At 44.7% G+C, this 24,178-nt stretch overlaps 1 pseudogene; it reads right to left on the minus strand.

Moving 5' to 3' along the window:
• Positions 1–1,071: 1,071 nt before the first annotated feature.
• Positions 1,072–23,800, minus strand: LOC123288835 (thrombospondin type-1 domain-containing protein 1-like; annotated as a pseudogene).
• Positions 23,801–24,178: the final 378 nt, after the last annotated feature.

A 24,178-nucleotide genomic window follows, 5' to 3' on the forward strand; every position in this document is an offset into this window, starting at 1 on the left:
CCTAGTGAGCCTACCCAGTCTTTATTGGCTCCATCCTTTCACCTTCCAGCTCTGTATTTGACAATGCTCCACTGCCCTTCACAGGGCTTTCACAATCAACTTTTTTCAGAAGCGGCTGGCCAGGTCCTTTTTCCTAGTCTGTCTTAGTCTGGAAGCTCTGCTGAAACCTGTCCACCATGGGTGACCCTGCTGGTGTTTGAAAACCGGCGGCATAGCTTTCAGCATCCCAGCAACATGCAGCTGCCACAGTATGACAACTGACAGACAAGTGGCGTGGTTCCCTGACCTGGAAACGAACCCCAGACTGCAGGGCGAGAGCGCTGAATCTTAACCACTAGATCACCGGGCTGGCTGCTTCCCATATACCCGAGATTAATTTAAGCACATTCTGAGTAACATGATAAAGTTATCTTTAGAAACATACACACACCAGTTTCAGAATGGCACCCCCTGGGGTTCCTGCTGCCAATTTGGTCCAGGAACACAAAGTCAGCATCTTGATGTCGGGCAGTGTCCTGGCCAACACCCACTACCCACTCCAGTTGGTGCTTTCTCAGAAGACAACACCTTGCTTTCAAAACTGTCTACTTTTTTGCTCAAAACAATGATGGATGGATGGATAGGTCTTCATTTGACTCACTACCTGAAAAATCAGCTTCTTATGTTATTTCCCCAAAGCAGAATTAACTCACATAATTTTGTGTCACATACCAGGGCTCTTCCTTGCATAAAAAACAGTAAGATATCACCAAACTCTGGCCTGAAAGTTCTTCTAGGATATCTTGTGGTATCACCATTCCTAGGTGCATGGTAGTCATAAGTGACTTCATCAGCCAAATATGAAACTGGTTCAATACTGCCCCTGTAGGTGTCAAATTCTTATGCATTTACAACTTAATAAATTACCATTCAGGGTTGTATTAGCAAGTTTGCTTTGTTCCAGCCCTTTTATAGTTGAGACTCCCAGATTTCTGTTTCAGGTTGGAATTGGCAAATGAACTTTTCAAAGCATTTCATCCTCACAAGTCACATCTTGTCATCTTTCACATCCACATGAGACACCAAGCCCTATTTCACTCTTGTTTAAATTCTATTATCATTGTTATTAGGAATAAACCAATAGAAATAGGATTACAAAGGGAAAGGCTCAGGATAAATAACTTCTTCCTTATAAATTCAAACACAGGTGCACACACACATGCTGGTCTGTGTGAGTTACTTCCTCCCCACATTCTGTCCTCCTGCACAAACAGTTATACAAAACAGTCCGCACAACAATGTGAGCAGCTGGTACCACAACCTGAGCAAAGGACCCCAGTTGTGTCAAGTCTCAGGCTGACTCTTGGTCTAGATGACCAGCTTCTCCACGCTAAGAGTACTTGTGGTTTCATCCTCTTCATTTGACCCAAAATATCCCGGGAGGTCCAGCATCCTCTGCTCGGCTTCAGTGAGGCCGAATGATGTATTGTCGTAGAAGGCGAACTCGGGGTGCGCCGGGAAGCTCTGGCACTTGTCTTTCCGACATTGAGAAGGGCTCAGAGGACTGACCCTCTGGTAGCTATCTTTGGGGGCAGTGGGGGAGGGCTGCTTCCTTGAGACACTCCTGTGACTGGGGGACGGTCCCCGCCGAGCTCTGTGAGGCTCTGTTCTCTCGCCTCCTGCCACCAATCCCGCCTGACGATCCCCTAGGTCTGGCTTCCTGGTGGGCTGCCCCAAGGTGTAGGATTTAGGGAGGGGGCTTAGTGGACCAGCGGTTCCACCTGCCCCTTGGAAATGGTCCAGTTTCTCAGGAAGCGCGGCAGCACCCCGACTCTGAGGCCTGAACCTGTCTTCTGCCTGGTCCCAGGTCCGCGTCCTAGAACTGTAGGCGGGGGCCTGCCGTGGGGTCAGGGTAGACATGCTCCTCTCCCTGAAGGGCCGCGCCTGCTTGGTCTCGTGGAAACTGGCTGTCCTCCGGAAGTGGGAACTCCTGGGGTGGCTCCGCTCCGACAGCCCCCCTCTGCTGCCCACGTGCCTCATCTGGGATTTGCGGATCACGGTCTGGCTGGGGCTCACGGCACAAGTGGCCTGCGAGACCCCGACATCCAGCCTGGAGGGAGGCCTCTCCCCGGCGCTGACCGCGGGCTGGTCCAGAAACGGGGATTTGATCCTGAACTTGTTTGCGGCAGCTTCTTCCGGGTTCTCCAAGTCTAAGGGGGAGACGGCGGCGGCGGCGGCGGCGTCGATGGCCGTGTCTGTCAGGGGGCTCTGAGACACGTGGTACACCTTGGTGGTTTCTGTCAGGCCTTTCTTTTTCATCTCCTTCAGCTGCTGCTGGGCAAGGCGGTAGCTGAACAGCGGTGGGATTATCTTCTGCGCGTTGGACTGGAAGCTGTCACTGCCGGGAAGCGTCGTCCTCGGGAGTGGCCGGCACGCTGCGCCTGTAGGTCAGAGGGATGCCCATGTCCCCCGGGCCCCCCACAGGCCCGTCACCCCCATCCGAGAAGCTCCCGCGCTGCTCGCTCAGCTCGCAGATGTTCTCCTCATCTGAGTTCTTCCGGAAGCTGGGCGAGTGGAGGGAGTTGTGCCGAGCGGGGGTGCTGCACTTGGGGGGGCGGCCGAACTTCCTCCACAGCGTGATGAGGACGGTGGCCACGATGATGAACAAGCACAGCGAAATCCCAGTGACCGTCACGATGTTGTTGGACTTCACCGGGCCCTGCGGCTGAAGAGGAGACGGGCTGGATGGCCGGAAAGCTACAAAAAAGGGAAGAACAAATGTATTCTCTAGTAGTGTTTTCTCTGGTGGTTTTCAGGTCTCTGAGAGGCTTTTCTAAGAACAAAGATTTCTGGTCCCACATCTGCATCTCTGCTGGCAGCTTAAGCCAAACTAAGAAACAGAGACCCATGTAAGTGAGGTGACCAGATAAGCCACACTTAAGGTGATTCCTGGACTCGGGGGCTCCTGCTGACGCTTGTCTCACATTTTTCACAAAGAAGTAGCATGAGGAAAGTTTCAAGGTAAAATCCAGGTTTTTGCTTACAATGATGTAAACATGGGATATCTGTAGTTAAATGTACCTTTGAGATGCACGTTGGAAAATTCCTACCAAGTATAAAACTTGAAATGCAAAATAATTTAGGTAGGTTGTACCTAAATTTGCACATCTCGAGAGAAATTGATAGGTGAAAGAAGATCTTCGGTAATACAACAGAATTCATTCCTCCCTTCTAATACCCAGGAACTGTCTTTCCTAAATGTTGAAGCCTCTGCTTTCTCATTCTTCTATTTTCAGCTGTCCACTTCCCTTCCTCCCTTCCAAGTGGCCTTGAGTTTTCCTCTTCTTCTCTGCTCTCTCAAACTGGTTTGTCCCACAGTCATCAAAATGTTTCAGCAAGGCTCAGAGGCCAGCGGGGCCTCAGGCTGTACTGCCACCGAAACACCTGGGAACCTGAGACCACCTAATGCCACCAGGCCTCATCTCCCTTTCCTCCGTGGTCACTGTCCTCCATTCAAGCCCTTCCAGTCACCTGTCCTCTCTCTTCTTGCCTACTCTCTTATCACCACCAGCTCTCTGCGTCATCTGCTAGACCCACACTCTCCCACTCTCTCCTCTCCTTTCTACTGTACCCTGTGGTAACCAACCTCCTCCACATCCGGAATCTCTCCACCAAACACTCCCTTTGCCTCCTTGCCTTACCTGAAGACTGAATATCCTGCAGGACACAGCTTCCCCCTGCCCACCCTCTTGGGTGGAAGCTGTGACACATACTTTATAAGCAAACAGGGCCAGAAGTAGGGTGTATCCTGTCTCCTCATTCCTGACTGCCATTTTCAACCAACTCTTTCACCTCTGTATAAAACTTCTACTCTTTTGATGCCCGTGCCATCCACCCAAACCGCCCCCGACTCCTCCTTCAACTCTGTTATCTGCCAACCTCGTGGCAGCCATCAGTCACTAGTACTTGAGTCCTACTGGAGTCCCAGTGCTTCAGTGTCCATCCAGCATGTCATACCTTTCCGTTGTCTGCAGCTGCTCCTCTTCTGAAATCTTGAACTTCACAGCCCACTTTCTGGCTGTATCCTCCCCTCTCCTTCACTCATGATTACTACACTGGGTATTCAACCTCACTGCAACTTCAGATTCCCCAACCCTTGCATTTTCTCCCAATCTGCCAGCCACCTCCTGGCCTCACTTCTCTCCCTACACCCATGATCCATCACTTAAACCATTCTCCTGCCAAAACCTCAACTCTCTGGCCACTAATACTGAGCTATAGCCCTTTCCCTGCTCTGCAGCAAAAGTCCATCCCTAGATAAATCCAGGAATGTGGGTGTGGGAATCCCAGCAGATTCTCAGCTGCTGCACCCAGGCCCTGAGCTCTGGTGGAGAAAATAATGCACCCATGCAGGCCAGTGCCTCTACGCACTGACAGCGCCCAACCTCGGCTGCCCATAACTCCGTCCATGGCTCCCTAAGCAATTCTCTCTTCCATCTTCCATTCCAATAAAACTGCCTCAAAGTTTCACCACTTTCCTCACGCCCCCACCTAATCCCCTTCCTTGGCAGTCTGCTAGGTCACAAAAATAGACACCATCAGGCAAGTACATTCCCAACTTCTTCTGCCATCCTCTCCTCCCCCATAAACTTAGCAGCAGGCACATCTCTATTTACCTCTTTCTCTATGGAATTAGTGGGAGAAGTCTCTTCTTATAAAGCAAGTCCGCCCAGTACTCTCTAGGCCACCCTTCTCCAGGGGGATCGTCCCTTGGTACCAATTATCTCCAGCTTCTCCTTTGTGCAGCTCCACAGAAACATGCTCAAGCTCTTCTCACTTTGTAAAGACCTTTCTAGAACCCTCTCACTACTGCCATAGCTGTATCTTGCTCCTGGTATTCCCAGCCAAGCTTACAGAAAGAGGAGTCCACATTTGCTGACTTACTGCTTCCACATCGTCGCCTCTGGCTCCTGCAACCTGTCCCCAGGATTCCAATGAAACGGGTCCTGTCGAGGTCATTAATGATCTAATAGCCAAACGACAAATGCAAAGGCGCTCTGTCCTGATATTCCTTGACTGCTGCAGCACTGGTTACTGTCTTGACACTTCCTGTGAGTTTTTCTCTTCTTGGTTTCAATGATAACATTCACTTAACTAACTGGCGAGAAGAACATGAACTTTGGAGCCAGGGAGATCTAGATCTCATCCTGGCTGCAATAGCTCTGCTCTCTCCATCAGCATCCCAGACACCTTCACCTCCACATGCCCAAGACTCATCCTCCTCCCCCCAGAACCCCCCAGTACGATATGTCCAATCTCAACGGCATGGCCCTGCTGTCCATGCAGTTGCCAGTACCAGAATCCTGGGTTTCATCCCTGATGCTTCCCTCTCCATCACTCACCACATCGGAGTCTTGGAATCCCTCTCTCCTCTGCATCCCCACTGCCAGTGCTTCATTTCTTACCTGGGTTAGTGAAGAACTCTTAACAGGCCTTTCTGCTGCCACCCCTACCCCTTCTGATTTATATTCCACACTACAGCCGAGAGATCTCTCTAGAATACAGGTCCAAACCTTCACAGCCCCTCAGAATCTGTCTCCTGCCTACCTGTCCAGCCTCGTTTTTACCACTCCCTCCTGACACACTATCCTCTAGCCACATGAAACCATTTTCCATCCTCTGGGTCTCTTAATGTGCCACTTTCTTCCATTGCCCCCTTTGCTAAAATTTCCCTTCTCACGTATTTCACCTGGTGACACCTACTCAGCTTTCAAACTTCAGTTCAATCATCACCTCCTCCAAGAATGGAGGTGTTCCCAGCATACGTTATCACCCCTGTAAGCATCCATAGCAAGCTGTGGATACCTTCATCATTGTAGGCTCTCTATTGTACTGTGTATTGTGCCTGTTTATATGTCTGCTGAGCTACTATATCATAAGCCCCTTCCAGACAGGGACATGTCTTATCCATATATTCCCAACCCAGTCACAGTAACTTGCACATAGTTGATACTCAATAAATGTTAGATTAATTAATTGATTCATTATTAAAAAGGTAACTGCAAAATGATCAATATCCCACCAGACAGAACGTGGGTACAAGGGCTATTGGATCCTCCCACTCTTGTATTGAACAAGATGGACCAAATTAATACAGAACTACCCTCAGACTTTGGCACAAAAATAGCCTTTCAAAGCCAAACAAAACTCTAAACTCTCAACCAAGTGAAAATAGTTGAATGATGACAGACTTGATTGCTGACTCATCACTTCTTCCATCTGCAGTGGCTGCTTAGGTCAGTGGGTAGCAGCATTGCTCCGGTACATTATGGAACCCCTTACTTAGCTGTCATCTCTGACTCTGGCTGGTTCCCTGCAAAACTATGGCTGGAGGAAAGCCCAAAAGCTGCGGACCTCGCCCATCTCTGCCTCATCTAGCCTTTCCCCCTTCACCAAAAGTGATGGAGATTTCCTGATGCTAAGCAGCCTGCAAACAGATCTTTACATTTCCAAAGAGTGGAAAATAGGTTGAATAGGAAAAAGAGAACACTTGGAAGAAATGACCATTTTTACCAATGTAAGCATTTAACTGAGGACCACTTAGAGTAGAAGTAGGGTACCTGCAGCACTTACCCTTTTCACTAATTTATAATGTACAAATTTCTAGTTCCCGCCTGGAATTAAAGAGTTGAGATGCCAGAACATGAAATAATACCACATATCCTAAAAATGATTGCAAATTCCAGGCTGTCGGTGCTTCTAGAAAGCTAGACTGGCTTGTATATTAAGGCAATTATTCAAGATAGGTAGCTTAGTAGATAGGTGTCATATCTAGGTCCCTGCTTTCTAGCTTTATGGTCTCGGGCAGGTCACTTACCCTCTCTGGGCCTCCGAGTCCTCATCTGTATGTGGAGATCATGATGTACCTACTTCATATGTGCAAGGCACTTAGAAAAATGCCTGGCAGGCAGCAAGCTCTCAAGATTTGAGCCCAACATAATAATCCTTACCTCATAGAATTATTGTGAGCTGTAAGTGAGCTAATGTATTTAAAGTGCTGGCACATAGCAGATGGTCAATAAATGGTTGACACTGCTGTCACTTCCAAGGGTGCAGTAGAAGCCAGTGGCAATTAATTTTAAGTTCATCTTAGTATTATGGAACTCTACATGGAATATCTTAACCCGATTCTGTTCTCCCAGAATTGAGAGGAGCAGGCATATGTGGAGGAAGTTATACACAAGGAAGGAGCTGTGGAAAGTGAAGAGGACTTGAAAAGAGCAGACAGAGAAGAGAGCCTTAGACAACAGCATGAGACACAACTGGAGAAAGAACAATTCAGGGTGGGGCCCAGGGCTTATGAAAGAAGAGGGGCAGGGTGAGGGCTAGGAGAAGAGCCTGGGCCTGAGGCTGTAATAGGAAAACCCAGAAGTGAGGATATCCTCAGGATGCTAGAATAAAGAGAACAAAGCCTACAGTATTGGTTGGAAAGACGAGACAGCAACAATGATTTTCTAAGGCCACAGGCCGGGACACTGGCCAGGATGTAGCCAGATGCCTGTGGTTTTGGCTAAAAGGTGCTCTTTAGCCAAAAGTTGTGTTGGGAGCCAAACACAGAAAAACACCTAACTTCTCCCTATCCCAAAGGGAAAAGGAACTAGGGATGGTTTTTTAACCTGGAACTGGACAGTGGAAGAAGGCAGGACTTGACAGAATGACTTTATCTGAGAGTTGGGACCAGAGCAAAGGCCAGCCAACTAAGTGGAGGGCTGATTGTATATCAGAAGGTGGGATGGTGTGTGGGACGAGCAAGGAGCCTTTATTACTATAACCTATGCCAAATGAATGGGATGCAGCTAACTAAGTCATGTGAGCATCACATCTATGGACCATACACATCACTTATTGAGCATCTACCAGTGTGTACCTTCAAGATGCTTAGACGATTAAGGAAAGGTCAGTCTCCAGGTGAAGGAAAGATGAAATCTCCCCACCTTCTCCTCCTGGGTAGGGGTGGTATGGAATACATGTAGAGCCATTCAAGGGACAAGACAAGCTGTCTTGCCTCGTTCTGACAAATAACCGTCTGTGTGGTCCCCTAGGGCTTCTCTGGGATGATAAGGAGAAGAAAACTTTTTGAATGTTTTCCCACAGTTTTGGTGGGGAGAAGTAACAAAACAAAAAAGCTCTTGGGAAGAAATGATCATCCCACCCATTTTTGTATTTTTAAAAATTATTTAATATATCTGAAGTTTTAAGTTAGATAGATTTCCGTGTCATTTCCTGATCTTCCACAGTGGTAAATGCCCTGTCATCCCACTGGCCAGTTACTCCCAGTCATAGACACACTAAGGAATACAGGGTTAGTACAGCCAACAGCAATAAGAGAACGTTAATGAGTCCACCCCCGAACTCAGACTGGTGACTTTCAGGCAGCTTGGGTTCAAGAATCTCTCAGATGGAGGCTCTGAGGAGAGACTCCTGAAGGCAGAATACCTACCAGCACACTCCTCCAGGGAACACAGGGAGGTCTCCGAGGACATTCCGGGGCAGCAAGGTCTGGAGCGGAAGGAAGTCAGGCACACGCGGCGACGCTCTCTGACACCATCCCCACACGTGACACTACACTGGCTCCACGGCTGCCACAGTCCCCAAGTTTCTGCAAGGACATTAGCCATGCTTTTAATGCTAGTTCATTTGAGAATCAGACTTTAACTGTACCCAAATGAAGCAGCCAACTCAAATCTCAGGTCTTGAAAAGTCAGTAAATAAAAACATTCCTAAAGATGTGAAAAAGCTGGAAAAGAGTGTTGCTCCTACCCTTAAAACAAAGAAAGGCTATATAATCTACAAAACACTAACCTTCCTAGAACCCCACAGAGGTAAGATCACAGGGCCACCAACTAGCCTGGAATATAAGGAAAGACAGGATGCAAACACTGCTTACCTGGGGCAGACACCAGGCCTCATATAAGCTGGTGAGAAGTCATCTAAAAATGTAATGAACTGCTAGAGGCCTAGTATGGGCTAGCATGGGAATATAGGACCCCTGGGAGCCACATATGCAGGGGGAATTTGTACCCATTTGCAGGCTCTTCCCGGATCTCAGCAGATGCTCACAAGGACTGAGAGCAGAGAAAGCCTCCCTTGTGATGGAAGCCCAAGCAGGGAAGGAGCAGCGCTGTGGGAAAGACACAGACCTCACCCAGACCCTCCTCCACATCTGCTCTATCAACAAAAGCCTCGACCACTGGGGACAAGGCAGCAAACCTTGTAACTCTAAGAGCACCGGTTGAAACTCAGTGCCACTACGGAATGGAGAAGGAAGAAAATCCTTCACCCTGGAAAGGAGCAGACAATATCCTGGGCCCAGACTATGAGAGAGCTTCTAGCACTGGGGAGGGGCAGGATCATCAGGAAGGCCCCATCACTGAGACTTTGGGGCACAGCACTTGCCTGAGACTAAGGCTGAACTGGAACAAGAGGATGCTCTCCCACACCCATTGCCCGACCCCCATGCTGCACCAGGCCAGCAATTACCACGTATCAAGTAACAACAGTCTACTGCTGAGGCAGGGGCAAGAGTGACAGGAAAACCTCTCTGATGTACAGGCTCAAGCCTAAAGCTGAGGGTGCAACAGAAGCATGGAGAAAAACCCTCTGGCAACCCAACTCCTACCCTAATCACAAAGTAACATTAGAAAATTTTGAACTCTGTCATGCACTGAAGGTAGCCATAGCAACAGCAAAAGCCCAAACAGCCCCAATTCCTTACCACATTGACCCAATCCCCACACTAAAGGCCTAGCAAAAACAGGGTATGCCCATTTCCAGGCATAAATACTATCTGTCGGTGTCTACAATTCTAAAAAAGATGTCCAGCTTTCAAACAAAAATTGTGAGATACACAAAGAAGTGAGAAAAAAACCATAAACCATCTAGAGACAAAGTAATCAAGAGAACCAGACTCAGATGTGACCCAGATATTGGAACTATCAAAGAGAGAAGTTAAAATAACTATAATTAATATGTTAAAGACTTTAGTCGAAAACATGAGCAAGATGCATGAACAGATGGAAAATTCATCAAAGATTCATAAGCTTAAAAGAATCAAATGGAATGAAATGAATAGCGTGCTAACAGAGATGAAGAATGCCTTCCAGAGGCTCACCAGGAGACACGACACAGCTGAGGAAAGAAGCAGTGACTCTGAATACAGATCAATAGAAATCACGAAAACTGAAACACAAAAAGGAAGAAAAGAGTGAACAAAACAGAATAGAATACACAAGAGGTCTGGGACAATATCAGATAGTCTCTTATACAAGTAACTGTAAAATAGCAGGAATGTATTATGTGTTTATAGGGCATATAAAGTAAAATGTATGACAACAATCACACAGAGAATGGGAGGAATGAATTGGGAGTGTACTGTCACAAGACCCTTACACTACATGTGAAGCAATATAACATTATTTGAAGGCAGACTGAAAGCAATTAAAGATGAATATTGCAAATTCTAGGACAACCACTAAAAAACATTTTAAGGTAGAAACAATAAACCAACAGTCTAAAGTAAACCATAAAAAATATTCAATTAATACAAAAGAAGCCAGAAAAAAGGGGGAAAAGAAACAAAGAACAGATGGAACAAATATAAAACTACCAATATGGTAGATCTTGGGGCCGGCCCCGTAGCCGAGTGGTTAAATTGGCACGCTCCACTGCGGCAGCCCAGGGTTTCGCTGGTTCGGATCCTGGGCACGGACATGGCACTGCTCATCAAGCCATGCTAAAGCGGGGTCCCACATATGCCACAACTAGAAGGACCCACAACTAAAATATGCACCTATGTACCGGAGGGCTTTGGAGAGAAAAAGGAAAAATAAAATCTTAAAAAGAAAAAAAGCTGGTAGATCTTAATCCAACCATACAATGATTACAGTAAATATAAATAATCTAAAGACACCAATTAAAAGACAGATTGTGAGACTGGATAAAAAAGCATGACCCAACTACATGCTGTTTAAAGAAAATACCTTAAATACAAATACATAAATAGGTTAAAAGTAAAAGGATGGAAGAAGTTATACCTTGTGAACATCAATCAAAAGAAAACTGGAGTGGTTATATTAACGTCAGACAAAGTAGATGCCAGAACAAGGAATACTACCAGGGATAAAGAGGGACAATACATAGAGATAAAAGGGTCAATTCAGCGAGGAGACTTAACAACCCTCACAAGACCAGAGCTTCAAAATACATAAAAAACACTCCCCAAACAGTCATTATTGCTTGAGAAAGGCAAACTTCTCTTCCAAGCATAGGTGCAACCACTCCCAGATAGAATAACTGAGTAGTCCCCTCTTAAAAAATAATCCTAATTGCCTACTCTATCAGCACCCATCCAACCCCAAGACCCATCAGGTCACGCCAACACTAGGCACCAAAACAACCTCTGCATAAAAGCCCTTCTTCATCCTTTATGAAAAAAAACTCATACCGCAGTCAAAGGTATATAAAGCACTAGGAAAACATGAGGAGAACGTGGAGGGCAGAGACATTCTCAGGTGAGCCAAGTGGTGCAATCTTTGGAGTGAGTGACTCATGGAATATGAGTTCTTCACAGCAATTAAAAGTTTCTGGGATCTTCACAAGAGTGGGAGCATTACAAACCAGTATCCTGGACTCACATCAACTGAGGTGTGGTAATTATGTTCCACCCAGAGGTCCAACTGAACACAATATCGGTTCTGTGCCTCCCAGATCACACTGCAGCTCCTCAAAGGGTAGAACAATGAGCCGGCTTTGTCCTCAAGCTTCAGAGCTGTCCAGACACTAAGCCCCCAGTGCTCGCAAAGCTTTGGGACTCTCATAATAAAGTCTCTCTAAGTTAAAGTATTATGATTTATTTTTCAAATATCTACTAGGAATTCCACTACTGTGAAATCTAAATTGAAAATTAAGTCAATGTATAGTTTATCCTTCCCTTGTGCTCATATTTAAGACCACAAAAGGGAGAATTACAAAAGCTGAGAATCTTTCTGTTATTCTTTCTTAACTCTGCCTTTACTTTACATAAATGTAATTTATTTAAATACTGAAAGTCATTTGTCAAACGGAAAACAAAAATTTCATTAGTAGGTGCCAGAAAAAAATGAAAGTTTTAATAAAAGCTTGAATCTTAATGTCAAAAATCTCATTTTGAAATGTTGTGTCCTTTGCCCTTGAAAGTGAAATCACAGCTTATATGATAATCAACAATGAAAATAAGCAAACATTTAAGCTACGTTTTGTCTTTTTATTTCCAGATCAAATTAATCAAATAAGAAACACAGGAAAACATTAAAATAAAGCAATGGAAAAATTTAATCAGGCAAATAAAAAAATGCCTTAAGTAACTCTATCTGTTCCCTGAAGATTTCTACTAATAACTTTGAGAGAAATACTTGGCAAAATGGGAAGTAATTAAATAACTGTAGTTCATGTTTTAGAAATGAAGAGCAAGATGACCAATATTCCAAATAGTCTTAACTTTATGAATGGAAGGCTGTCTGTTTTGTCCTGTTTAGATGTCCACACATGCGTTCACACTCCATAACAAACCTGTTTTGCCAGGATAAATACCTTTCAGGCCACTCGAGAGGATAGTAATTCTGAATGAGCAAAATTTTTCTGGAATAGTAGAAGGGAGATTGTTTCCACCCCAAGACTATCTGAAGGAACGCAGCCTGTGAAATATTCACATCTGCAAGACATTTCGCTCAAAAGACTAAGGTAACTAAACAAAACATGCTGATAAGAAGATTCTACTGACATGAGTGAGTAGCTACAAGCAGCAGTAGGAGCAAAGTCTCCTGGATAAGCAGTTCAGATTTTCTGGGCACAGAACAAGGCTCACTTATATTGGACAAATCATGCTTCTGCCTGGGCCAGTGGACTCCAAAGTGAGTTGTATGTCGCTCAAGGGGGTGGGCAGCACAAGACGAACCCGTGAGAGGAGGAGGAAAATATTAGAACATTTTTTTAATCTAAAAGCTTTATATTGTTTAATACATGGATTGACAGCTGATTATATGGGAGGCACCATAGAATAGTGGTAAAAGCAAACTGTCGAGCCAGTCTAACCACCAGTGGTGGTTTAGCCACTTAACCACCATTGACCTTGTTCAAGTTACTTAACCTTTCGGTGCCTCCACTTCTGCACCTATAAAATTGACAGTATAATAAACCTAACTCATAGGGCTGTTATGAAGATTAAATGGGTTAATATTCATAAAGCACTGAGACCAGTGCCTCATGCAAAGTAATCACTATATAAATGTTAGCTTTATCATGTCACATGGTCACATACAGCACGTCAGCTGTCCTAAAGGGATCCCAGAGGAAGAGGGGGAGCTGCACTGAATGAAAGGGTTTTACTGGTTCATTCACTTTCAGAGAAGTGACGAGTATTACAGCATCCAAGGGTCTGCTTACAGGGATTTTTAAATTATATTTTCTAGTTTTAGGTAAACTAACTCACAAAGTAGACAAGTGGCTTAATCCGATTTCAGCAAAGGATTAAAGATAAAACCATTATCGCAAACAGCTACAAATAAGAACAAAATGACAGGGGTGACAGCACTCCTATTCTTGGTAAAAAGCTCCTGTTTAGTCATTAGGAAGGAAAAACAAGATCATCTATTCGGAGAAACAAAAAGACGGCCAAAAATGTTAAAATATCAAGAAAACTATGTATTAAATATGTACAATTTTTGTCAAAAAATAAGTAAAAGAATAAAAATATGTGAATATGAATTTATACCCTCTATCAATAATAATTCTCAACTCAAATATATATATTTTTGGCCTTGAGATACAGGGTCCATACTCCCTATCTGAAACTCTTGGGGCAGATGTGTTCAGAATTTAGAATTTCTCAATTTCGATTTTTTCAAGTTATTACAGTGCCTGTGCTGTATATTACTAACACTCCCCTAGTGGGATCTCAGGCAGCATCCCATAACCAAACGCATTAACATTTCTGCAGAGAAAAATATAAACATTCACACTAAATAGGATAAATGAAAATCATAAATAATCATTTTTGGCAACATCTATTATATATTTGCTGTAAATCGTTATTTACACACTATCTTCAGGCCCCAAGGAGACAAAAATCCATAGGACTTAGTGATTTATTATTCATAGGAGCTGAAGGAGAAGAGGAAGACGCCTGGGTTTCTGGTTTGAACAATGAGATGGGAGGTGGAGTCCAGCACTGAGGAGCAAGATTAGGGGGTAAGATGATGAATCCAATTCCAGGTACATTGCTTTTGGGGTACCTGGGAGCCATCTGAGGGGTGACAGCTATTCAGCAGCTCTTGGATGCAGGGGAGAGGCGCCAATCTGGAGTCATTGGCCAGGACAGTAATCACTTAGGAAGTGTGTGAGGAGTAAAACAATGCAGAGGTCCAACACTGAAGGGATGAGAGGAGGTGGTGGAACTGGCAGGCAAAGGAGACAGCCACGGAGGTAGGAGGTAAACAAGGTGAGTATGAGGTCACAGAATCAAGGTCAATGAAGATACGGAGGTCTGAAAAGCACCCCCGGATTTGGAGACCTGGAAGTCATCTGCTGGCTGCTTTAGTGACACCATTTTCAAGGGAGGGGTGTGGGTTTCGAGTGGGTTGAAAAGTGAATGTGAAGTGAAGAAATGAACCCCAAAGTGTAGGCAACCTTTTCAAGAACCTGGACTATGAAAGGAAGAGAGAAAGAGGGTCTTAATTGTTGGAGAACCAGGGGTTGAGGGGCGGGGTCTGTTTTGTTTTTAGATAAGAAAATTAAGTACATCTCAAAGTTGATGGGAATGAGCCAGTAAAGAGGGACAGTTAAAGACAGGAGAGAGAGAGGATAATGATTAACACAAGTTTCCTGAAATGAGCGGAGAGGCTGGGATCCACAGTGGAGAGGAGGGTTGACCTTGTACCAGAGGAATGACACCTCTCCTCCGGTGACAGCAAAGAAGGGGGAGAGGATGGGACGATGCCTGTAGGTCTACATAGATTTCAGTGGGAGGGCGAGGGAGCTCACACCTGATGGCTTCCAGCGACTCTGTGTGGTCAGAGGCAAAGTCAGCTCTGAGAGTTAGCCAGGGAGTAGGTGAGGTCCAAAGAGAAAGCAGGAGGTCTAAATGAGCTATTGTGGGGAACAGGAGCAGAGCCGACCAGGGTGCCTTACTGGGTGGCATGGTGAACCCAGCTGAGAGGAGAGGCATGACCCACCCACACTGGCCCCAGTGTACTTGGGTGTGACCTTCTCGTCCAGCTTGGGTACAGTGGGCGGCTGGCAGATTGCTGGATCCATGCAGAGCTGGGGTGTGGCCTGGCAGGTGCAACGGAAGAACAACAGGGCAGAGGAGTTTATGGTATTAGTAGGAAAGTGATTAAAGGGATGGGCCACAGAATCTAGGCCAGATAGAGAGGTAAGTGCAAGCAGGGAAGTGGCCAGTGGGCAGGGACAGAGTTAAAGGAAGGGGACGTCTTCTAAAAAGAGAATGTGGGTGAATTTGGAGCAAAATACACTTGGAGTTACAAAGATGGCCCAGGTTTGGGCCATGAGGGGGCACAGGCTCAGTAGGGAGGAAGGTAAGAGCATATGTAAGTGACCCAGGCAATCTCTGCCAGATTAGCCTCTTGCCAAGACCAGGCCTGCACCCAGCAAAAGGGAAAGAAAGGCAGAGGAACATGCGGGGTGGAGGGGATGGTGATAACCCCCTTTCCTGTGATTAGCTAGGGCATTACCCAAAGAATCCAGAATTTGAAGAAGTTTAAAAATCTTGCCCTGTAATCTCACTAAGCACACTTCCTTCCTCTAAGGAAGGAGATGTACTCAGCTGAAGGAAGACAGAAGTTACTAAACACGATTTGGGATTTAGCTTTGAACTCTGATCGTACCTGCCATGGATTTGCCATGTGACATAATAATATAATTTTTAAAATATAATGTAATAATAGCTAATGTTTATTGGTGCTTCCTATATGCCAGGCACTATGCTAAGAACTGTATCCATTTCCTTCATTCAATTCTCACAACTCTCTGAGGTAGATACTCTTACTATGTCCACTTTACTGATCGGGAAACCGAGACCTAGAGAGGTTACATGAGTGGCCAGCCAGGTCTGTTTATCAGGACTCTTGACTTTTTATATAAGGATGATAATGCCGTTTGGGACATTATGAGGAATAAACCATAAAAATTATGATACAGTTCATAGAAAATTAAGTTCACTTAAATTCAAAATCATAATTTTGATTGCATGAAGGCATCAATTTGATTTAAAAATTTTTTTTAAAATCTCAATACCAACCTATATTTCTCTGAATTAGCATGCACTCCTTCTCCTTTGTGGAAAAATGGCTTCCGCTGGAAACACCAAAGTCAAAACAGTACTTATTCCTCCCCATGTCAAACAAAGTGCAGTTGAATACTGTTCTCCTCTCTCCCAAGTTCAGGCTGTTTTCAGCCAGTCGAATGATCGCTTCCCCAGGGTGTCTGGGGGCTTCCTTGAAGACGGCGACCACTCCTTGGACAAAGATGCATGGTGGGGGCAGCACCATCACCTCCACCCCAGACTCACATGTGAGTTCCGGCACCATCACTAGTTTGTATCCAAATTTCTGGGGCAGGTCAATGGGTCCTGTGGAGGTAATGACCGAGTCTCGGCCAAGCAGCTTCAGCACCACAGTGACATAGGCTTCAGGCCCCACAGGTGCACAGCCAAACTCAACCCATTGGCCTTGAGAGAGTTCTGTCCTCTTGCTAGTTCTTATCTCCAGTGGCTGTCCCTGACTCTTTCTTGCCTCGGGAAGACTGTTGGTGAAGATGACATCCACCAAGATGTTGGGCTTGTCCACAGGGAACGGGCACAGTGGCTGATTGGTAAAAAGGCCCACCTGGAAGGTACCTTCTGCTGCCTTGGATGTCCTATTTAAGTCAACGTGAAAGACAGGCCATTCCACCTTGGGAAAGGCACTTTTCTCCCACGAGGGGATGGGAGTGCTGTTGTCTGCTGCTTCTGGAGTCATCATGAACCAGTAGTTGCCAGCCTCTTTGAAGTAGAAGCACTCAAACTCGAGCGTCCCCTGGGACTGGTTGGTCAGAAGGTACTTGGTGGTAACAGTCTGGTTGGTGTCAGCCTCCAACAACAGGACAGATACATTCCTCAGCATCCCATTAGCACCATCGAAATAATGGAAATCCACAGACACCGTGTGGTTGCTTAGCGCTACATGGCCTGGCTCTCCCAAGAGGAGGTATTCAGCTTCTCCAAGAACTGAAATGAAATGGTCAGAAAGGGCTTTAAAAAGGTGTTTTGAGCAGGACTATTGGTGCCATTGAAGAAAACAGCATTTTAGACACAAGAGAAGTCTGAACTGAGCCAAGGATGATGTAAAATGATGCCGAGTGCTTATCCTGGGAGCTGGGCACTGTGCTGCTCCCATTCTAAAGGGGCTTGTTCCTACATTTCATCTTTCATGGTTATGTTTAAAGTAACTAATCAGCGATAAATACTCTGAACTCACAACACTGAATAATGTAATATATTTGCAATGAAAATCTACAGTGCAAGAGTAACGACTCTCAACATAAAAATCCAACACCTCACTTTTCTCACTGTAATCAAATTCTGGTGTTTAAGTATTTGGGGAAAATGGATTTACAGTGAAGTGAAAGAAAGCTTGGTTTAAATGATATAATATAAACTGCTCTAGACTATTTAAAATGTAAGATCCCAAATATACTTCAAAGTTATTATTTTCTGATATTCAAGACAAGTACTTGGGCATTTTCACCAGTAAAGGAACCAGTGCCCTTGGTTTGTATGAGACAGAAGTATTTAAAGGAATAAGAAATGTTGACACTATTCTCCAAGGATCATCCAAGGGGTAGAGTGACCATTTATGAAGTAGCCTGGCTTGCCCTTGACAATTTTAATGACATTACAGTAAGTCCTATTGGCCTAGAGAGAAGAGATGACTACTAGCCCACAAGTATCACTCAGTTAGGATCAATCATACCTTCTTAAAAAAGACCTATCTGAGCAGCTGAAGTAGAGAGTGGAGAAAACAGACACACAAGAATCCTTGTTTCTATTTTGAATCTTATCCAAATACATATCAAAGGAGACAGAATTTGGCAAAGTAATAATCAGCTGGCCCATGGTTGTGGTAAGAAATAATTCTAGACTTAAGGGGCTGCAGCATCCTTTTGGTTGAAAAACAACATATGTATGAATTTGTTAGTCTTAATATGTATACATAATATAATACAATATATTATATTAATAATAATAACATACACATCCTATATGTCCAAAAGACTCAATGTGTTGTTTGGGTTGGTAGTCTTTAAATATACCTTACATGTATTCAATCAATGATTGTTAGACTCAGCACATGAATATATGGGCACATAAAGGTTTGGGTTTGTTTTTTTTTAATTAGTTCAGCATTTTACCCATTTCTTATTTAAGATGAGGTGAAATAAAATACATAAAACTTGGACAGACCTGAATGCTTGATCACCACTTGCTTGGAAACTGTAATATGATAAAGCTCTTTATTTTCACTTAGTCAGTACAGAAGTTGAGGGATACTCCCCTTTGGATGGAGATGACTCAAGTTTGAGGAAGGAAGCTGATTTTGGAGCAGCTTGGATACTGGTTCAGAGCCCACCTGGTAGCTTTTTGGGAATAGGTGGCTAAAGAGACTGCAGTGCTCACCATAGCCCAAGGAAGGAGCTAAGACTGAGAACACATGTCAGATTAATTTGAATCTGATGGGGCAGGATGGTTCTGAGATGCATTTTAAGATCGAGAGGCATACACCCCTTAGCTAACTAATGAAAGCCTACTGTCAAGGACAGAGATTGGCAATGAGGCAGATCAGATTCTGATTTGATGGGCAGCCAGCTAAAGAAAGAGACACACGTGCTCACTTGGAAATGGAGAAAAAAGATACAGTTGATGGGTACAAGCAGTGGCAAAGAGAGAACTTGCTACTTTACTCTAAAACCTTTGTTTTTACAAAGAAGAATACATTCTCATTTGGAAAACTACAGTTTGGTTGTATCATATCCTGACTACTACAGTACAGTCACGACTCGCTTAACAGTGGGGATATGTTCTGAGAAATGTGTTAGGCGATTTCATCATTGTGTGAACATCATAGAGTGTACTTACACAAACCTAGATGGCATGGCTTCCCACACACTAGGCTATATAGTACTAACCTTACAGGAACGCTGTCGTATATGTGGTCCATTGTTGACTGAAACCTCGTTATGGAGTGCATGATTGTAGAGTGTTCTCTATTCTCTCATTTCTTCTCTCTCCATTCCTTTATTGTATTTAAAGTAACTCATGTCTCAATATAAGCATGTTTTCTTTTAAAAAAACTAACTGGTAGCAACATATTTAATCAACATCAAGTGATATTGATAGAGAAGAAGGGAAAAAATCCAGCTCTATGAAAATATCTCCTTTTCCCTCAGTAGCTTGTGCACTCAACTTCTATGTTCTGCTCTATTTTACACTCATTCAACTTTTATTTTTACATTCCAGTGAGATATTTTGCTCTCAACAATGACAAACATCCTAGCAGATTTTATTTAAATAGAAGACTTTGGTGTCTTTATTTACCATTTCGAAACCAAGGACACTTTTATAATTTTTTGTATGAGGCTGTTACACATAGAACAATCTGTTTTTAAGTAGGGATCAATGATTCTAAAAGAAATGAATCCCAGATTGGTTTTCAGTAAATCAAGCATCTTCTTGTTTAACTAAACTTCTTAAAAAGAAAAGACTAGGGAAGGAGATTCCCCGGACACAATGAACAATATACACTCTGGTCTAAGTGGATATGCCACTGATACGAGACGAGCCAGGATGCTCTGTCTCTTGAATCATAATTTCTTCATCAATTTGAAAACAATTTCCACTCTCATACCATCAACTGCTTAGATGAACTGCTATGAAATATTTCGAAATCATCAAAAGAAAAGAGTATTACATTGTTGAATCTATTGGTTCAGTAGTTGCATACAACTGAGAAATGAACTCTATTTTTTGAGGCAAAAATGCAGTCCCTTAAGAGAACCCAGGGTTGCAAGGATCACAGTCTAAAAGGTACTGCACTGGAGACCCTGCCTTGCCTCCTCCACACAGGGTCGACATCAATGCATTTCTAAACCTCACGCTGATGTTTCTTTGTTGACACCTATAGCATTAAGTATGCTCACAATACTCACCACAATCACAGAGCACCACCAACAAGCGATTTGAAAAGTCTTTCAACATTTGTTTCATTCTGATCAGCAAAATCCCAGGTCTTTGGTCTCCTCATGTCCTTTCTCGCATCCAAATTGTGAATTTTTTTTTCAAAAACACCTGAAACCAGAACCTCAAAAAATGGATGGCTCTGTTCAATGTGATTCATAAAATAGTAATCATGAAATGATAAAACCATTCTAAGAAGTCAAATTTCCTAGTTGGTACTGAAAACAAAATAAGGAGGACACTAATTTTTCCCGGGGAAATGATCTGTAATTCTGCATGTCCCTTTTGTTCCGTGATAGAGCACCTGTTAAGAACATTCAGGTATGCCCAACACCAAGATTGTCTTTGCGAGACAGCAAGTCTTTCTCTTTATAGCACATCCTTACATGGAGAGTTTGCTATTATTTGCTTAATTTCATCAAAGCCAATAGCCAATCTAAATGATACATCTGCTAGTCATTTCACAATGATTAATATACTAAATTTTTGCCAAAGTTTCATTGCACTGTGTAGACCTGCCTTGCTTCCACAAATGGGCTTACCAACACTGTCTCTCTTACACAATTGGTGTGTTAGTAGGATTGCTTCATTTCTTAATGCCTAGGAGCTCCATCAAAACTATCAGACCTTTAGAAAAGATACCCAGGGTATTACAATTAAATGAGAACTCCCTGTGACCCTGAGTCCCTTGTTTAGGGCACTGTAAAGAGAAAACACAAACAACAATTATCATCTTCTGTCAGTCTTCCAATACTTGCCGCTGCTGGTATCCGTCAGGAGACAGACGATTTCATGCGGCAATCTTCCCAAAGCACCTAGGAGGGCAGGAAAGACCCTGCTGGCCTGTGGTTCAGAATGACTTGTGGAAGGAGGCACTTTGATATAAACAGACTGTTAGGTGATAGAATAAGATGTAGGGCATTTAAGTGCCACTTTTTTCATACCAAAGTCTAGGAAACTATGGGCTACTAAACATAACCAAATGTATATTTTCTTAATGTTTACATTCCCATTATGCACAGCTAATATATTTTTACTAAGCATATTATATTCCAATATATGTATGTTACATCCCTTTAGATAAGACAGAAATTAATGGAATGTAAAGAATTGATGGAAATAATAAAAAATTCAATGGAAAGAGAACTGGTGTGTCTCCACGAGCTTTTTTTTTCCTTTTGAGGAAGATTAGCCCTGAGCTAACATCAGCTGCCACCATCTTCCTCTATTTTATATGTGGGACGCCTGCCACAGCATGGCTTAGCAAGTGGTGCGTAGGTCCACACCTGGGCTCTGGGCCCTCGAACCCCAGGCCGCTGAAGCAGAATGTGGGAATTTAACCGTTGCACCACAGGGCTGGCCCAGGAGGTTCCTTTCAGTAGAAATTAGCTGAACAAAGGAAATACTGGACTTCCTCAAAGGGAAGCAGAGATTTGAAGTGTAATTATGCAAATGATTAGAGCTCCCTCCCCTCCCTAACAAAAAAAAGGAAATTCAGTTTTGCTGGAATTAAGCATAGATTGGACCTAATCTTTTCCTTGAGCGGGGATGGGAAACTTGGCCAAAGACAGCAGGTGAGCATCATTGGATCTCCTGGGCAAGTGTGGGTGCTGAGGGCACTTTAAAGACTTCCTTTAAGTCACTGATCCTCAGTAACCAAAGAAAGGAGGAGCAAGGCTGGCCCTGTGGCTGAGTGGTTAAGTTTTCGAGCTCTGCTTCAGCGGCCCTCTGCTTCAGAGGGTTTCTCTGGTTCGGATCCTGGGGGCGGACATGGCACCACTCGTCAGGCCATGCTGAGGCGGCGTCCCACATGCCACAACTAGAAGGACCCACAACTAAAATATACAACCATGTACTGGGGAGACTTGGGGAGAAAAAGCAGGAAAAAAAAAAGATAAAAAAAAAAAGAGAGGAGGAGCAGGTGATCTGTAGCTCCCAAAAGTTGAACTTGCTTCTCCCAAACTGCTTGCTTCCCCATGACAATCATTTCTTAAAGAAGCTCCTAATCACAACTGATTTTGCAATTATAACACATTTTCCTTCTTTGAAAATGACCAGTAAAACACAGAATTGTGTGATAATCTACATTTAGAGCTGAATGGAAATGGAATTATAAAATACACCAGCCTACCTGAAAATCATAATAAGGATGTTTTTTTAAAATGTTCTCACTTTTGAAAATAAATGCTCAATTTTTACCAGCTCAACCATTAATTTGAAGATATTAACAGAACACCCCAGAATGGAATGGAAGGCTGGATAAAAAGCACTACACTTTTTAAAGAAGATAGCATGCTTCTTTAATTTTCCTTTTTTTACACCTTGCTTGCTTTTCTTCCAACGTGTTCCCAATACACTACTGGCTACTTATGTTTGGCTTGAGAATCATTTTGAGAAAAGAAGAACTTAGGTGTATTTCATACACATTTTAAGATACTTCTATATAGCATTCACATACAAAAACGTTTACAGACAAATTTTAAATGTATCTGTTGTGAATATTCTCAATGGCTAACAGCATCATGCCAAGCTCAGATCCCATGTTTTTGCTGAAACCAGCTAAGAGAAACCCCTACAGGGTCTTCACAGCTGCCGAAAAAGAAAATAAATTACGCTAAAGTCCATGGGACCAATGACTTACCAAATAAAAGGGAAAATAAAAATAAGCAAAGTGATTTTTGACCCTTCTGACAACCACGCACACGCTCGTGTGTGTATATATCTAATAATAATATTTATTAGGAGGAAATCCCTAATTCCAAAGCAGCTCGTGTAAACAGGCCTTATTTATATATTCGATCGGCTCTACCCTGGTCCCCCGGGCTGGACGCAGCTTCCCTAGAAGCTGGGCGCTCCCCACCTCCACTCAGCTTTCCAAAGGCCCGCAAGTCAAGTTCATACTTGGAAATCCAGCCCTGCCCGCGTCGCCAGCACAAAGCCCTCTTAAAATGAGGACTGTTCTGAAATGCTTATATCTCAGAGAGGATTTCTTTTTAGAAAGACCCAAACTTGTTCTGAAACGCTTCGCATCCCAACTGGGACTCAACACCCCGCTACCGTCAGCCTCAGCCCCTCGGCCACACCTGCGCCAGGGGAGAGCCGCGCTCGCGTTAAAGCCGGGACTCCGAGATGCGGAGAGGCACACTTTTCCAAGCGCGTTCCTCGGCGGCAGAGGCTGAGCACTAAGAAGCGAAGGCAGGGGACCGGGAGCGTCCAGGGAACGGGAGTGTCCACCTGTGCTTTCAGGCTGCGGGGAGGGAAGGGGCGGCCGGGTCCGGGCGCACTGCCGGGCCCCGGCGGAGCCACCGGGAGCCCTCGCGGCTCAGCAGCGCCCGCCGGATCGCGGAAGGCTCTTCTTACCTCTCGGGACTGGTGGGCGCAGCAGCCCGGGCCGGGGCGAGCGAGGCGACGAGAAGGGTGGCAGGAAGGAGGCCTCAGGGGCCGCGAGGCAGGGCGTCGAGCATCCCGCGTCCCAGGACTGCGCGCCCTGGACAGCAGCGCCGGGTTCCCGCAGCCCCGCCCGGGCCCGCCCCGAAGGCGCGAGGAGGGCGGCACCCGGAGGGCCGCACCCGGAGGGCGGGGGACCTTGGCGAGCGGCCACGTCTGCCCCCGCCCTCTCTGGGCTGCGCATCCTTTCCTGCCCGCGCCGGGCGAGCGCGCTGCTGGACGGGAAACCCGGCAGGAAACGCTCCTGGCCGGCCAGGGCCTGCGGGAAGCGGGTGCGGAGCCCCGAGCGCGCACACACCCGCAGCCCGCAGGCTGGACCTGGATTTTAAGGACAAGCCAGCAGTCTCCCACCAGTTCAAATTCAGTCACTTCCCCAGCGTCATTTTCTTCTGGGGTAACACAAAAGTCAGTCGTTGAAGTGCATAACTG

This window comes from Equus asinus, chromosome 11 (assembly GCF_041296235.1).
Source record: "Equus asinus isolate D_3611 breed Donkey chromosome 11, EquAss-T2T_v2, whole genome shotgun sequence".
NCBI classification, from domain to species: domain Eukaryota; kingdom Metazoa; phylum Chordata; class Mammalia; order Perissodactyla; family Equidae; genus Equus; species Equus asinus.